Here is an 18,503-nt window from a genome sequence, read left to right as displayed (position 1 = left end):
CCATTAAAATTTTCTTGAAGTAAAAGCGTTCACCAAGCGTATACCTTTGCATTTCGACGTACTTCAAACTTATGGAACGCGGGTTTAAACGCTTGCGTAGCGTTCCTCTGGTGAGCAACTGAGTTACGCATACGATGATACGGAATTTGTTAATTTTCTTTTTTGACTAATTGTTTTACATTGTCATTTCGGGGCCTTTTATAGCCGACTATGTGGTACGTGCTTTGCCTGTTGTTGGAGGCCGTACGGTGACCCATTATGATAGTTTGTATTTCTGTGTTATTTTGGTTTAATTTCTTGTAGAAAGTTGACTCATTGAGACCAAACCATATCTTCTTTTTTATATTCGATATCTTATCGCCGACCTGGTTAAGTCTGCTTAAAATGCATGCATGATTCATTTTTAGGTTATCAGTCATAATTAAAGTGGCACATTTAATTCGTTGTTTCATTGCTTGAAATATCATTTCTTACATCTGCATGGTCAAATGTGTATTTTCTTTTAAATAAATTTTAAATTTAGATTTCAGTCACTGTAATTATTTTTCCCCCCTTCATATTGAATATCTATACTTATCAGTCGCATTTTAATGACGAAAAGGATTCAGAGGTTTTTATGTGACCTCCTTGTTTTAAAAAAAAAGTAAATAATGTTGCAATATTTAAACAAACTTTAAATTTGCAATATAATATTAATGAAAATAAATACGGACAGAACTTTCATAATTAATTTTAACGTTATTTTCAATAAACAAATTAAAAAAAAAATCCTCGTTTTTACACCTATTTGAGGCACGTATTTATGATTATATTTCCATGTCCTTGGTCTATCCTAGACGTAAAATTTCAAAAGTGTTAATACTTTTTTTTAAAGATATTATTTTTAATTGTTCTCGTTCAAAATATTTTATTTTTTCATATTCAATATCTATTTAATTTTATTTTTAATAACTATTTTTTTTTTTTATTAAAGTTGCAATATTTAACAAACAAAAATAACTGTAATTTAATCATATGCAAGAAAGACTTAATTTCAGTATAAAAAAAATAAATAGCTTGCTTTTTACAACATGTACATCTTCACTAAACGTAAAATCAAAAATAAAATGCTACTAAAACTCTTTCTAAAGATTTTATGTTTAATTATTCTCGTTCAGAAAATAAAGCGCATTGTTTACATGAAATCTGATCTCATATCTAAACACAGCTGGTTACATCGTTTGACTAATTAAAATACTACGCATGTAGGTTAATATTAGCAGCTTGTAATCGTGTGCAAGAAAATATTATATCATAATAAATTTCAGATCATACGTAAAATATCTCTATAGCAACTTAAGATGCTAATGCATATTCAACAAATTAGTAAGCTATTGCGCGTGCATTTGAAAGGTGGTCATAGCTATTGTGCGCATGTATTTGAAAGGTGGTCATAGAAAGAACAGAAGTGTTCCGAATAACATCCGGTGTTCCGAAAGACTACATCACTCGTCCAATATATACTGCGTAAACCCTCAGGGGTTTACGCAATAATGGGATCTGAGATCGCCAGTCGATTACATGTAAGGTACGACATCAAAAGACCAATGAAGGATAAAAAATCTCATTCGAATAGTTTGGGGTGGGGGGGATTGAACTTGCTGCAAGTTTTGTTTATCCTACATCGATTTTACATATATCTATATGGGTCAATTAATTTTTCCCAAATTAAGTTAAAAGGGGGGTAGGGGGGTCAGTAAAAAAACTATCTGAATTAAGTCCCTCATCCCACATTGAACTTTTGATGTCGTCCCTTTAAAGTGATAATATATAGAATCATAGATATTTCATAAGTTTTTTGATAAAAATAGACAAGTTATTTAAGACTTTTACATTACATAAAGACAACAAACCTTTCATTTTATATTCTGAAGGGTTAACAATATAGTAATTTGGGATATATGCACGTCTTAATTTTTTAACCTCGTCATTTTGACATACAAATAAGTAATGAAACTGATTTCCAATACAATTATTTTTGCACAAAGTACATAGTCTTTCCTCTTTTGGAATATTATGCCATCGACCAGTTTCTAGTGGAATTTTGATATTTGAGCATCTAAGTTTGGTAATATGTATTCTATTTTCTTTTTTTAATTTTACCAAATAATTTTCTAAACAAAAAGCGTGTTTAAACAGTAAATAATATCCACCTCTAGAAGAGTTTTCAGCATCACTAAACCACTTTTGAATAAACTGATCTTGTAAAATTTGCTTTACATATATTTTGATGTCAACATTTCTTAAAATACATTGATTGTTCCATACATAGCTTAAACCTGTGTTATCTAATGTAGATTTAATACAATTAATCCACTTAGAAACAATATTTCCAGAATTATGCATTTTATACAAAAATTGGTATAACAATCCTGATAATTTCGTGCTGTTTAACAATAATTTTGACCAGAATGATAAAATTCGTACATTGTAATCGTACTTTAATTTCCAAGGGATACGTGCCAGTTTCGCCGTACACCATATAATTAGGAGCACTGCTTCTTAATGAAAGAATTCTTTTCAAAAATTTTAAATGAACTCTTTCTAAAGCATCTATGTTTTCGAAACCCCATACTTCACAAGAGTAAATCAGTATGGGTTCAACCAAAGAATCGAACAATTTTAGTTGCAAATCAATAGGAATATTTAAATTCCTTATTTTTCTGTAGAGAGCATAAAGTGCCTTTTCTGCTTGTTCTATCAATTTTTTTCTGGCATTTGTAAATCTACCGTTACAATTAATCAGCAAGCCTAGATAAGGATAAAAATCTACTATTTCAATATCAGAACCATATAATTTAAAATCATGTAAGTGGTTTCTTTTGGTTTTTCTTTTTGAAAATATCATAATCTTTGTCTTATCTGTGTTCACAGAAAGTTTCCATTGTGTACAATATAATTCAAACATATCTAATGTATTTTGCATATCACTTGCTGTTTCAGCAAGTATGATAGTGTCATCTGCATAAAATAAAATAAAAATTTGTAAATATAGTCCAATATGTTCTTGACAATGCGTTGATACTGTTTCAAGTCCATTTACGTTATTCTCACACAAAAATTCTTCTAGATCCGAAAGAAAAATAGAAAACAAAAAAGGTGATAAATTTTCTCCTTGGCGTACCCCGAGATCACTAGAAAAGAAGCCATATATATCATTTCCCTTTTTGACACAAGATTTAATGTTATCATACATATTAAAAATCACTCTTAAAATTTTTCCGGTAACTTGATTTTTTACCATCTTTTGCCATAACCCCAATCTCCAAACAGTATCAAACCCTTTTTTAAAGTCGATAAACGTACAATAAAGTTTTTTACCAAATGATAAATATAATTCTATCAGCACATGTAAACAAAATATGTTATCCAGAGTTGAATAGCCTTTCCTGAAGCCAGCTTGTGCTTCTGGAATTATTTCAAATAAGTCTGCATATTTTGAAAGTCTCCCATTTAGTATGGCAGTAAATAATTTTCCCAGAGAAGATACTAGAGTAATTCCTCTGTATGAGTCAGGATTAAGGGGGTCCCCCTTATTTTTGAAAAATGGCAAAATAATACCTAATGTCCAAGCTTCAGGAATGGCTCCAGAGTCTAATATTTTATTAAATAACTTAAGATAAAGGGGCATCATAAATTGAATGGTAGATTTTATATATTCATTGGTGACCATATCGTAACCTGGCGCTTTTCCGTTTTTTAAATCTATAACGGCTTTAAAAATTTCATTTTCTGTAATTTTACCATTTAAGATTGCATTTACACGTTCGTCATTGCAATCTGGTATTTCAAAATCTACATCATCTCGTTTTCGTCTGTGTTCAAATTTTTAAAATAATCATGAAGTTCATCAAGATCGATTGGTGTGTTTTTATCATGTGGTCTTTCAAAATTATTCAAAACATTCCATAATTTTTTTGGATCATGTTGATCCATACTACGCAGCTCGTTTTCAGCTTTAAATTGAAACTCCTCGTAACTTTTGTTCATTACTGTTTTATATGCCTTACTAGCTATTTTCAAATTGTATCTACTTTCCTCCGTTTTAAATAAATTATGTTTTTTTCTTTGCTTGGTGAAAATTATCTCGTTTTAAACGACATTGCGCATTAAACCACGGTTGATGTTGTTTTGAATTTCGATTAATTTTGGCGGGTTTATTTCCGAAGTTTTCAATGGCTGAATCAAGAAACACTTTATTTAAACTTTCGACTAATTCCTTAAGGTCAGTATGAAAATTTTCATTAGTTATATCAAGCGTGTCTAACTGGTTCGACAAGTTATCAATGGTCAATTTACTTTCAACGCTGTCAACAAATTGATCTCTTTTGTCACCTATCCAACGAATATGCTTACTAGGCACATTCGGTGAATTGTTTTTATCAAGCAAATCATCAGGTAACATCGCTGAAAGATTGAATCGCAATCTACAATGAATATCAGAAAATAAAGAATCAAAATCAATAACTTCAAATTCCGTAATATAGGGGAACAAATCTCCTGATACTATTAAGTAATCAACTAGACTAGTTTCTTTGCTAGTTACTTTGCCCATATTTTTGTCGTTACCAATTCTGCCATTAGCAATATATATGGAACGCCATCACTGCCTTTTAAGAAGAAACTACTATGACATGATGCAAATGTTGCTTACATGATGTGAATTCTCCTTTATATGATGTGAATTCTTCTTTACCTGACGTGAATTCTTCATTACATGATGTGAATTGTTCTTTACATGATGTAAAATCTTCTTTACATGATGTGAATTCTTCATTACATGATGTGGTTTCCTCTTTACATGATGTGAAAACTTCATTACATGATGTGAAAACTTCATTACATGATGTGAAAACTTCATTACATGATGTGAAAACTTCATCACATGATGTGGTTTCCTCTTTACATGATGTGAAAACTTCATTACGTGATGTGGTTGTTTCATTACCTAATCTGAAAGTTTTATAACATGATGCGAACATTTCTTTACGTTATGTTAAAAAATCTTTATGTCTTATTTCTATTACATTATGCCAAAAATATATATATCGTAATGTCAAATGGGTAACGAGGTAAGAAACTCATATGACGTTATGTGAACACTTCATTATGTCAAAACATCTTTATAAGAACACGGGACCTCTCGGACGTTATTATTATTATTCAGACTCCTTGGATTTTTTCCAAAGCTATAGGGTAAAATATTTTTCCCCATAACACCAATTTTTATTTTCATAAAAATCTTCAATAGCTAATTTTGAGATCCAAGTAATACCAATGCAAATGCAAGGTAAAAGTCCCAAGTCAGCCTTTTCCCGCCATTTTTTAAAACTGAAATATCTCAAAAAGGAACTCCATGACCTATCAATATTGTTTAGCTTATTTTGTTCCTTAGCTGATGCTCTTTCGACTTATAGTATCAATTTTGATTTCTGGATTTTTTTTAATTTCAACTAAGTGCATCCTTAAATGCATTTAAAGGGAGCTGAATATAAAACTTATGTAAGTTATGAGTGATGCTATACATTTAGAGCTTATATAAGCATGGCCGTGTCATATTTAAAATTTTCTTTTTAAGTTTAAGTCTTTTTTTTTTATATATTTGTATAAATTAAGGAACCTAATTCAAATGAATTTTATATGAAAATAGTACTTTTTAGAGGCAATGTTGGCAAACCCATTCCTAAAATTATTCGAAAATACTTCTCCTATATCGTGTATATCCAGAAACTATACGGTACATGTACAATTGTCTCACTTACGTTACTTTGTTACATATCTCACTTTCAAATTAACTAATCTATTAATTTATCTAAACTTAAAAAAAAATCAAAAAAAATGGCTAAGAAGTGATACACAAACTTAAAAAGTGTGGACAAAGACCAGTATGGGTAGTATCCAGCATTCTGAAAGTATTGCATGGCAATACATAGTCCCCTACCAGTAAAAATTCATTATTCTCAAACAGAAAATTTGAAATTGATGTGTAAATTGTAATGTTAAAAGTAGATACCAAATACCAAATTAATATAACGGTAGTTAGACAAGCATGATTAAAACATGTGCAGAACATTGTGTGAGTTTTCTAGGTCTAAGGATCAGATGAATTTGCAAAATATCATCAAATCAAAACTAAATTTAAACTTGATCTGTAAACTTGTAATGGTCAAACTATAAACCAAATTTCAAATCTAAATCTGTAAGTTAATTGCATTATTTTTCTAAGTTCGAGGACCATTACTTTGCAAACACAATTCGCACTTGATCTGTAACTTGTCATGGTTTCACTACTAATTTTTATGTCAAATTTTAAGTCAATATATTTATAAAAAAAAAAAAAAAAAAAAAATATGGAAACCAATTATCTGAGTGAATTTTCTGAGTCCAAGGGCCATAACTCTGCAAAAAAATCCTCAAACCGTAACAAAATTAGAACTTGATCTGTACTTGTCAAAGTTATATTATATACTAAATATCAAATCAATATCTTAAAGCATGGCCAACAACAGTGCCATATCTCTTGCACGTAAAAGACATCCTTGTAGATTTCGAAAACGAGTAGGCTAATGCCGCTACAAATCAGAACTCGCATTTGCAAAGTGGAAAGGGATTTAAATAAGTTGCAAAACGTGTTACCGAATCCATTATAAATAAATATGTTTAAAACTAAAAAATGCGGAAAGCTAGTTTTCCGGACGGACATTCTGACAGACGGATAAAGTGCAAACCTAAAGTCCGCTTCAACTACTCATAAACGTTTAGTATATTATACTGAGGTTCCCGTAAATATGAACCGTATAATAGTGTAATAAATGTGCCTAGTTAATTCCCCTTACTTTTGGATAGATTAATTATTTGTTGATTACAGCTAATTTCCTAATGCATGTAAAGCAAAACTTTGGTTCGATTGCTTGCTTTGTTCCTATGATTGTTTATACAAGCTTGGTAAATAAGATTGAAATCTTTAAACAATATATATATAGGCGTAGTCGAAACTGAATATGTAATATTTGAATTTGATTGGGTGTTATCCTAATGATTGTACAAAATAAAAAAAAAAGCAAGGAAGCTAACTAAAGTCTTGCTCTACATGCTTTTGGAAATTAGCTGTAAATGTTTATTTTGAGTTTAATTTGATTTAAACTCCATAGTGAGATAAAAGTAAGGATTGTTAATTTAACTGATTTAGTATTTAACTTTTGATGTTTCTGTAATGTTTCAGTGAATATTAGTTTATTCAATTTGTTTTCAGTACCTTTAATGTAAAAGTTATCCGGTTTAATGACAATATAAGGATTTTAATTGTTTTCAATCGGAGTCGGCCTTGTACAGGTCTAAAAAAAACTCGCCGGTCTGTAGTATAAAAAGAAGATGTGGTGTCATTGCCAATGAGACAACTATCCACAAAAGACCAAAATGACACAAACATCAACAATTATAGGTCACTGACGGCCTTCAACAATGAACAAAGCCCAGTAGTCCACTTGAGTTAAGAGTTAGTCACCACTTCGGTGCAGTTCGCTAGCGTTAGTCATCTCTTCTTGGTGCAATTTTACTACTTAAAACACAACGCGAAGCCAATTTACTTTACTAAAGACTAACTCGGGGAACACTTTATTTTTCATTTTACACTTGAAATTACTCTATTTTTGAACTTCCTTTAAAAAAGTTTGTTAACTCTCGTTTGTCCGCAATTATTGTACATTTGTGACTAAACATAGTCTCATTTAATTAATTGTCTGTTGTTCAGCCATAATCTGACATAAGGTGTCCAGATGGTCGAATAGGGACACAATACTGGCAACTACACGTCCCGGGAGGATGGTCTCATTTAACAATTTACATGACGTATAATTATAAGGTTCACATCAGGTAATGCAGTTATATCATCACGTACTGCAATATTCACATCATACACTAAAGTATTCGCATCATGTACAAGGGTTTTATTTTCACAGCACATATGGAAAGTTTTGCATCATGTAATGAAACAACCACATCACGTAAAGACGTTTTCACATAATGTAATGCAGTTTTCACATAATGTAATGAAGTTTTCACATCATGTAATGTAGTGAAGTTTTCACATCATGTAATGAAGAGTTTCCATCATGTAATGAAGAATTCACATCATGTAATGAAGAGTTCACATCACGTAAAGAAGAATTCACATCATGTAATGAAGAATTCACATCATGTAATGAAGAATTCACATCATGTAATGAAGAGTTCACATCATGTAAAGAAGAATTCACATCATGTAATGAAGAGTTCACATCATGTAAAGAAGAGTTCACATCATGTAAAGAAGAGTTCACATCATGTAAAGAAGAATTCACATCATGTAATGAAGAGTTCACATCATACATTTTGTATAAAGGAGAATTAACATCATGTAAGCAACATTTGCATTATGTCATAGTAGTGTCTTCTTATAAGGCAGTGATGGCGTTCCATAAATATATAAACAATTGTTTTTACATAATTGCAAAAGTTTGTTACCATATACATTGATGCGACCTTTGTCCTCAGACGATCTTTGTAAGGGTACATTATATAAACATAAATAATGATAGTCATATAGACATCTATCTATCTCATCTATTCCATCATAATTCAAAATTTTTGAAAGTTCATCGTCTGGTATAATATAATCACAAAGAGACCCTGATCTGGCATTAAAATCGCCAAGTAGTGCAGTTGCAGAGCTTTGATCTTTTAACGTAATTAATTCTGTTTCAATTTCATCAAAGGCATCCTTGGAGGAGTTAGCCGTACCTTGAATTTTCAGGAGGTACATAAATACAACCAAACATAATTTTAGTTAATTGCATTGGAATATCTACTTTAACCCAAAGTACAAACTCAGAGTCTGTGTTAATAAATGTAAGAAATTTTTTAAACATTTTTTATAAATTACTGTTATACCTCCAGATTTTCGTTCAATTTTTTTTCTATTTTTGGTAAAATAATCATATTCCTTAGGCAAGTTAAGCTGGTCTAAATCATCTAGTTTTGACTCAATACATACAAAAATGTCATTTAGTTCAATCAAATCAGTAAATTCTTTAAATATTAATCGATTTTTTAGGCCACATACATTTAAACATGAAATATTTAATGAGTGAGAATTGTTACATATACTGGATTTAAAGTTAAACTGTCCTCTTGTTTGCCTGTCCTACATGTGGCGTGGACGGCCAAAACCTGCTCTTGATTCGTCTCGTGAGCCAAAGTGCTCCCTTAGAAATTGACTGCCTTGTTGAGATGGATACATGTTGTCTTGCGAAGGGTTGTTGGGTACATTGGATGCATTTTTCTGAGTTTCAATTATATCTTCAGGATAAATTCTGTGACATTATCTATGTGCTGGTTTTTCTTTAATCCGTTAATTGAATTTGTCACAATAAAGTCTATCCAAGTATATTTTTGTTTGTTTAAAAACAGTTATTTCGATAGGTCAGATTGGATTTAGTATTACACTGAGCAGTTCCTATTGTGTACAATTGTGTTCCATGCTGAACTATTAAACTATGCATAGCGCAAACCAGAGTCGTCTTTTCTTGCAAGAGTTTAACTCAGCTCCAGAGTCGGAGTCGGTGCAGACTATTCGTATTGTTTATTTTGTGTGTGTGTGGTTCAGGCCAACACATTACCCACTCCCAGTCACAAGATACACCCAGTTTCTTTTTGTGATAGCGTGTTAAAATACGTTGCAGTTAAGGGAGCTACCATTTGATTTTTATGGGGGGGCTAGGATGAAAAATTTTGTCCTGCTTTTTTTTTAGTTGTAATCTCTGTCCTGCCTTTTTATTTTTCACTCTATTCGGTCCTGCCTTTTTTTTTACTAGTTTATCCTGACTTTTTTTACCCAAATTGTCATCCTGCCTTTTTTTTTGCCAAGATGCTCATCCTGCCTTTTTTTTTTACTCAAAACTTCTGTCCTGCCTATTTTTTTTCAAATTTCATCCTAGCCCCCCCATAAAAATCAAATGGTAGCTCCCTAAAGAAGCTACCATTTGAATTTTAGGAGGGGCTAGAATTACAAGTTTCGTCCTGAATTCTTTGTTGTAATCTGTCCTGTCTTATTTTTATTAGCTTATTCTGACTTTTTTTTATAAAATACATTGTCATCTTGCCTTTTTTTGGCAAAATGTCTAATCCTGCTTTTTTTTATAATCAAAAACTTCTTTCCTGTCTCTTTTTTAAATTTCATCCTACCGCTCCCCCCCCCCCCCCCCCCCCCCCCCCCCCCCCGTTTTATAAAATAAAATGGTAGCTCCCTGATGCGAAACCACGGTACACCGTATAAACATGTAGCAGAAAGGAGAATTCCCACACATTAAACAATTTCTCCCCATCCACGGTTCTTCAAAATTTAATCAAGCCAGAAAAAGGTCGTTGTGTCGTTTCTATTTATACAACCACATAACCATTCTCCCTAAATTGTCATTAAGTTATAGTTATTGGCCAAGCAAATCGGTATATAGGATTTAATCTGCACAGCTATGGTGACCCATAATTGTGATTAACTTGCTTTATATTTTGGTTGACATTTTTAAGCCATGTAATTGACAGTAATCAAAAAGTAATGTAATTACTTTTGATAAAGTAATCGATTGTAATCGATGCCATGTGAAAATCTGAGTAATCGATTAATTATCGATTGTACAAAAATCCTTCAGGTAATCGATTATTTATCGACTACATTTGTCAGTAATCCATGATCTAAGCAAAATTTGATGGATCTGCTGCGAATCCCCCTGAAATATTAAGTAAACTGAAGAACAAATAGTTTCTCTTTTCAATCTTTTACTCCCCCATCACCCTGTAATTTTTTTTTTCTACTGTATTGATTTTTTATGACATGTCGCATCTAAGTCTGATTGATCTGCTGTTTACCCCCCTCATCAAATTCGATCATAGGCACTAAAAAGGCATACTTGTCTAATCAGTCGTAATAAATTCTATAGAGCACAAAACTAATCCAAATCAGATTTAATTTATTTGTTTATTTGATAAAAACATTCCTTTTTTTGGCAGAAGTTACAAAAAAATATTTTCTATCCGGTTTAACTGAAACACTGATTTAATATTTACATTGATATAGTTAAATATTTTATTTTATGCCACCACCCTTGATTTGAAAACATATCATGATTTAGCATAAACTCGTCAAATTTAAGTCTTGCTACACTCGGTGGTATCATTTTAATTTTATGGAATTACACACCTTTCAAAATCCAGGGTCCGCCCCTAAAGATCAGAGTACTTTTGAACTGTGCAGTATATCTGAGGTAGTTAATGCACACCTTTGCTGTGCATAATCCGGATTATAGCACAGCAAGAACAAATAGATTTACCCATGTCATGTGTTAAATACGAGATTTCACGAGAATATACAAATACATATACAATATTAAAAACCAATTGATCAGAGAACAATTGAAGGTCTTTCCACTTCTAGCTATTCATTTTGATATCAAAATATTAAAATACTGTTTAAATTGTCATATACATTGTCAAATGATACCTTAATGTACGCTGATTCCTAAAATATATGGTTTCTAAACAATTTTGTTGAAATAAGGGAGATAATTTGTTACTTCCGGTCAGAAAAATGTCGCTTCTGGTATTATTGGATAGTTTGCTTGACTCTGATTCCAAATATATAGGTTCTCATAGGCGGATCCAGGGGGGCCTGGGGGCCCGGGTCCCCCCTTTCGTGGGAAAATCCGGAAAAATTTGGTTGATTATAAAGGGAATCACTGAAGCATGACTGGAGTCGGCCACCCTCCTTAGGTCAGTCAGCCCCCCCCCCCCCCCAAACCCCTTATGAAAAGTTCTGGATCCGTCACTGGTTCTATATACTTTTACATCAAATAAGTACAAAACAAAGCTATTTCCGGTTTACACAAGGTCATTTCCAGTAAGATTTTCGAGGTCATGTAAGTTGCAACCTAATGAAAAAAGTCCCATGGCTTTATGGTGTTTAGGTATGAAGTTAAAGCAAAAGTCAAAATCTAGAACGTCAAATTTAACTTTGACCTTGAGCTCAATTTCAAGGTCATAAACCAAGGACCTTTAATTAAATTACCCTAGGCTTTTATTATACTTGGTAAATGAGTTATACCACCATACATGTTATTTTACGGTCAACATACTCTTGCAATCAAAATTTCCGTGTAACGACATGTGGCAACTTTTAATTTAGTAAAAATAGTTTGTGGATATCTTAAACAGTTTTTTTAAATAAATAAAAATAAGCAAAAATCCAAATTTAGAATATGACATTGACCTTTGGCCTTGACCTAATTTTCATTTTTCATTTTTTGGCCCAGGGACCTCAAATCAAAAGACCCTATGCCTTATAATTTACCAGTTAGAAATGCATATCTCTTTTTTCAAATGCATAAGGGGAATTACTCTCATATGGAGTCTCCGGATAGCTTCGGTTCAAATAGCCACCCTAATCCTGAAGATGTTACGAGCAAAAAAAAGGCGGAAAAAAAAAATGATAATCAGAACCAAATCAATAGGTCTTTCCACGGAAAAATGGAAAGACCTAATTAGGTCAATGTCCGGAAAATATAAACTTTTTTGTATGAGGCTGAGAAACTGGGGAAGGACGAGCTTTTTCCCCCTTTTGGGCCGAATCCTTTATCGTTGATATGTCAAGTCCGTGCACTTTTATTTTCTTTATACTGCAATCTAGAAAAAAACATTTTCAATTGTTGTTTAATAAAAGGCCTCATATCAGGCGGAGAAATATACAACACAATGAAATCAGTCAATGAAGAAGCGATTCGATAAAAACTATTCTTATATCAACAAGCAATATTGTCTTATATCTGTCAAATAATATCAACGAGTTGCATTGTAGGAAATTTCAGACGAATGTTAGCATTTGTACGAAGAAAGGCAGATTTCTCGGTATAAAGTAATGAATCTTTTCTTAAAACAGGGTGACATTTAACACGACATACGTCTGCTGTATAATTTCCATGAATTATTTCATGTAATAACAAGCAAGGTGTATTTAAACGAGAAAATTGAATTGTTGAATAAATGCATCATAAATGCACGATTTATCATTTGTAGATGTGCACATTCAATGAATATCATGTAGCAAATTCAGTGGAATGCAATTGAGATGAATTCAATTATTTGTTAAGCCAAAATCACCTATAAGTCAAAGATACTGCTATATTTTATTATATCAATGCGATGTTTGTCTTATATCATAGCGATGTTTCTTTAATATCAAAAATTTATGAATGCGATACTTTTCTAATATAACTGCTATAGTTTTCTAATATAAAATGAATACGAGGACACGTCACAATGCATGTCAAGAAAACCGCAAACATAATTCACAAACTTAGTTCATGACCGGCTTAATGTTTGAGGATCAATTCAATATCACTAAAATTTCGTATCTGTAACACAATTAACGCTTACATGAACTTATCATTTCGAAAATGTTGCTTGACCCTATTGATAGTTGAAAGTGTTAACAACCTGTTCAGTCTACTGTTTTCAATCACATTGTTTAACCGACTAATTTTATTTGAAGTGATGAAGCAAGGGCGGAATTTAAATACGGTTGTAAATAGTCTACCGACCTATTAGATTCTAATATAGGTCCATTCAGTGGTGGATCCAAGGGATGGGGGTTCCGGGGGTTGGAAACTCCCTTTTTATGGCCGATCAATGAATTTGAATGGGGACATATGGTTGGACCCCCTTTGTCCTGGGTTAGGAACCCCCTTTTGAAAACGGCTGGATCCACCCTTGAGGTCACACTGCTATAGCCTATCCACATGGGTAATTTCGAAATAGACAAAAAAATATCATTACTTAAAAGAAAAAAAAAACATTCATTCAAACAATCCAATCCAATACAGCTCCAAATAACAATGTTTATTCAAATGGTAAAATAAATATTCCAAACAAATTAAAATGTACAAATGCTGATGTCCCGGCGAACTTTCAAGATACCAACTGAGTAGCCTCAGACTATAAATTGAACAACTTCAGATACAACGAAAATCAAAAATCTTGGCAAACAGAAAATGTGTTTATTATTAACATAGAAAAAAATATTGACAAGGAAAACAGTTCTTTTTGGATATCAAAGACTTTTCCCGTTGGTAAATCGACATCTCTATGAACATAATCAGCTCGCCGCATGGACGCTATTTTACATCGCGATGACCATGGGGGCATTCCGATGTATTGTTGCCACAGAGATTTGACTTTCGTTTTTTACTAGTAACCGATCGTATAAATACGGGAACATTTCTTAGTGCAAAATAACAATCCGTATCTTTTCTATATTTGTTATATTTCCTATTTTGCAAATTCGGAATTTCAAAATATATCTATAACAACAGCTTTGCAAACTTTCTTTTATTAAATATTTTATTTTTTTATTCTCAAAATGAATTTGTAAAAATGGACAATTTAGAAGAAAATAGATTTTACAAATGTTTGACAAATATTGATAATTATTCATTCATTAATTATACATGCTATATTTTGAATAAAAGAAAGAGTGTAGGCAATTAGGCCTATTGTCAAAATTACATATATTGTCGCAACATAGATATACGAAAATCAATAATTTAGATTAAAGTGTCAGCTTGGTTGACAAGACAAAATTATGAGTGACCAATTAAAATGTTGTGGTCAGTTACTAAATTATGTAACGAGAATTATCATTGGTAAAACGAAGAAAACCTGGGATCTCTAAGCACGTGAACAACGACCTTTTTAAGCTATTGTTTTGGGCTATTCGTCAGTTGCCATGAAATTTCAATTAAAATCTAGTTATTTTGGAATTCTTTGTTTTTACCAGGTAATTCATATTTAATATTTTAAAGCATACTTTTTATGAAAATTACATTTCACATTTACTTTTTAAATTAGTTTTATTTATTTAGTTTTATTTATTTAGAATGAGCGTTTTTAGTTTATTACATTACTATTAATATAGATGATTTTTAAGTGAAAATATGCAGTAAACATTAATTCCGTAAATGTTATTTATTTTGTAAATATTCAGTATTCCATGCGAATGTGTATACAAGAGATGCATTTATTTGAAATTGTATTATAAGAGTTGCCATGAAATGTCAGTTATAATAAAATCTAGTTATTTTGGAATTCTTCGTTTTTACCAGGCCAGCTAAAGTCCAGACGACATAGGCTGAAAGTCAAGTACGACATATTTATCAATTTAGATCGTTCAGTGCTGTTTATTTGTTAATTTTATTGACGTAATCGTTCTTGTACCATCATAACTGTCGTTACCGTTAAAGCTTTTGAATTGTGCTTCATATTGCACTTACAAAAGATTCAGCACCAAAATGACGTTTTCGAGGACTGAAAAGCAGTTATTTATAAGGGAAAATTTTCAAGATTTATAGATATAAGAAGATGATACATGAGTTTGAATGAGACAACTTTCCATCAAAATATTAATTTGTTTCAAGTAAACCATTATAGATCAAAGTAGGGCCTAAAACATGGAGCCTTGGCTCACAGCGAACACCATGCTATATAGGAACAAAAAAATCACTAGTGTTAAACCATTCAAACAGGAAAACCAACGGTCTAATTTGTATAAAAAAAGGAGATTCAAAAGTACAGGTCAGATTTTGTCGAATCAATCTGAACGAGGACAGTATGATTCATCTTTGTCACAAGTTAGTTTCATTGTTAACAATAAAGAAAGTCTTCCATGCGTGCGTTGCGAGCATATCAGATATATATTATTTTGGTGCGTTCATTAAAAAATTTGCTAAATGTTATATATGTAAACAATAATTTTGATACTTAGCTATTTGATTACGACATTGTTTATTAAACCCCATCGGTACTGGCATTTTCAAATTTTGAAAATGGTGGATTGAACCTGGTTTTATAGCGCTAAACCTTTCACGTGTATGACAGTCTCATCAAATTTTGTCATATTTACAACGATGCGTGAACAAAACAGACATAATAGGTACAACTGTCAAAATATGGGTACAGCAGTCAAATATTAATACTTATAAGTACTAATATTGATATAAGAAAAACTCCGCTATGATATTTTAAAAGTATCGCATTGATATTAGAAATAATAGCATTTGTATATTTATGTATATAAGAAAAACACAGCACTTCAAATTTTACACAGACATAAACGTTTGGTTCTAACTAACTTCTGAATGTATATTTAGACTCAATTGTTGTTTATATTTGAATAATAAGTTTTAAAGTTAGTATTTTCTTACTTTTTCGTAGCCGAAAACAACATTTTCCGCATGGAATGTCTGCATATTTACAATTGATATTAGACAATATCGCTTTGTGATATAAGAACAGTTTTTATCGATTCCCTTCTTCCATAGACTGGAAATGTACATTAGCTGTCGATGGTGAACGTATTCGTTTGAGTATGGACTAAAATATAAACAATAAGCATGAAACATAATGATTTATAGGTTTCAAACAAAAAATATGTAAGAATTGAATGCTTCTTTTTGTAACTTCATTGGGATGTACAAGCGTTGATGCGAAAGCGCTTCATTCTAAAAAGGTGCGCACGGTCAACGCTTTTACAACCCTATGAAGTTACAAAAGAAGCATTCAATACTTATAATTACAGTTTTTATCTAATTTACCTGTGCACTTTATTGTTGGACCTCGTGTCATCATGAATGATAAATTTTATTGTGTAATGAAGTTGCTTAAGGAATAACGCGAGATTGTAGTGTAGCCAATCAGAATAACCTATTATAATGAAACATACATCTAGTGTAATTATTTACAAGTGAAATATGTTTTTCCAAAAATTGTTAAAGAAATAAGTTTGAGTTGTATTATATCAATGCGATGTTTGTCTTATATCATAGCGATGTTTTTTTAATATCAAAAATGTATGAATGCGATACTTTTCTAATATAACTGCTATAGTTTTCTAATATAAAATGAATACGAGGACACGTCACAATGCATGTCAAGAAAACCGCAAACATAATTCACAAACTTAGTTCATGACCGGCTTAATGTTTGAGGATCAACATCACTAAAATTTCGTATCTGTAACAAAATTAACGCTTACATGAACTTTCACTTTATTGTTGGACCTCGTGTCATCATGAATGATAAATTTTATTGTGTAATGAAGTTGCTTAAGGAATAACGCGAGATTGTAGTGTAGCCAATCAGAATAACCTATTATAATGAAACATACATCTAGTGTAATTATTTACAAGTGAAATATGTTTTTCCAAAAATTGTAACAGAAATAAGTTTGAGTCGTATTATATCAATGCGATGTTTGTCTTATATCATAGCGATGTTTTTTTAATATCAAACATTCATGAATGCGATACTTTTCTAATATACTAGCACACCGTGTAACGAATTTATCTTGCCGACTATCTACGCATGTGGTATTTTGACTCGCGGCCTATCAAAGCCTCAAGTCTTCAATATTAAGTATTAATATCCTATACTTCCATTTGTCTGTACTGAAAACAAATGACAACAATATCAACTTTTAAGCTTTAAATCTCTTGTAAGAATTTATTTCAATCGTGTATTACATGTATTTACTTCTTTGTCGTTGAATCCTTTCAGATTTCTTTTTTTAAAGGGAAGTAACTCCGTTATGCCAACGGTAACAACTTGTTACTTTCATTATGTTTTATGAACTTATTTCAACCTTTCATCGTTAATTTCGTCGTCAGTTGAATCCTTTCAGATTTTTCCTCAACACCGTGTTGTTTTTATAAAGGGTTGTGGCATCTTTTTTGTTTGGAAAGGGAAGCAACTCCTTACTAACCCCATATGGTAACTAGCCATGTATTTGTTTAGGACATCCTATATCAAATATACGTAGTCACCACGTGTAGTCCATTAACCAATCATATCCCAATAAATCTATTGGAGGTAAGATAAAATAGAGATTAATACATGGCCTTTTCCATATCAGCCTGGGTATCATATGGGTCGAGGGATGATACCCAGGCTGATATGGAAAAGGCCATGTATTAATCGCTTTATCATATACTTCCGACAATAGTTTAATGTAAGGAAAAAAAACAAATGCAACAACTAAAACAGTCAAAAACTTTATTAAGAAGTTAAGTTATAAATTCAATATACTATAATTGTCAACTAACAGCATCACTACCTCCATATATATGTACATTGTATGGTAATTTCCTATAGAGGAATTTTTTATGAATAATAGAAATTTTTGAAACTATATTTATTTTTATCATATACTTAGCATTAATATGATAGCTTTTGCATATGTGTAACGAACGGAAGTACACAAGCCATAATTTCCCACCCAGGCTGATAACCCATATCAGCCCGGTCTGATAACCCATATCAGGGGCGTCTCGTGCAAAAACCCATAACAGTGCTTCTCGTGCAAGTTACTTCCGGTGTTTCCGGTATCG

General features: G+C 31.7%; 1 long non-coding RNA gene across 1 annotated transcript in view; it reads left to right on the top strand.

Annotated features, from left to right (window-relative positions):
* Window positions 1–18,503, top strand: part of LOC134691066 (uncharacterized) — a 28,674-nt gene that overhangs the window by 9,293 nt on the left and 878 nt on the right. The gene's annotated exons all lie outside the window — the stretch shown is intronic.

This window comes from Mytilus trossulus, chromosome 11, assembly GCF_036588685.1.
Source record: "Mytilus trossulus isolate FHL-02 chromosome 11, PNRI_Mtr1.1.1.hap1, whole genome shotgun sequence".
Lineage (NCBI taxonomy): Eukaryota > Metazoa > Mollusca > Bivalvia > Mytilida > Mytilidae > Mytilus > Mytilus trossulus.
This window is presented reverse-complemented; position numbering and strand designations above follow the sequence as displayed.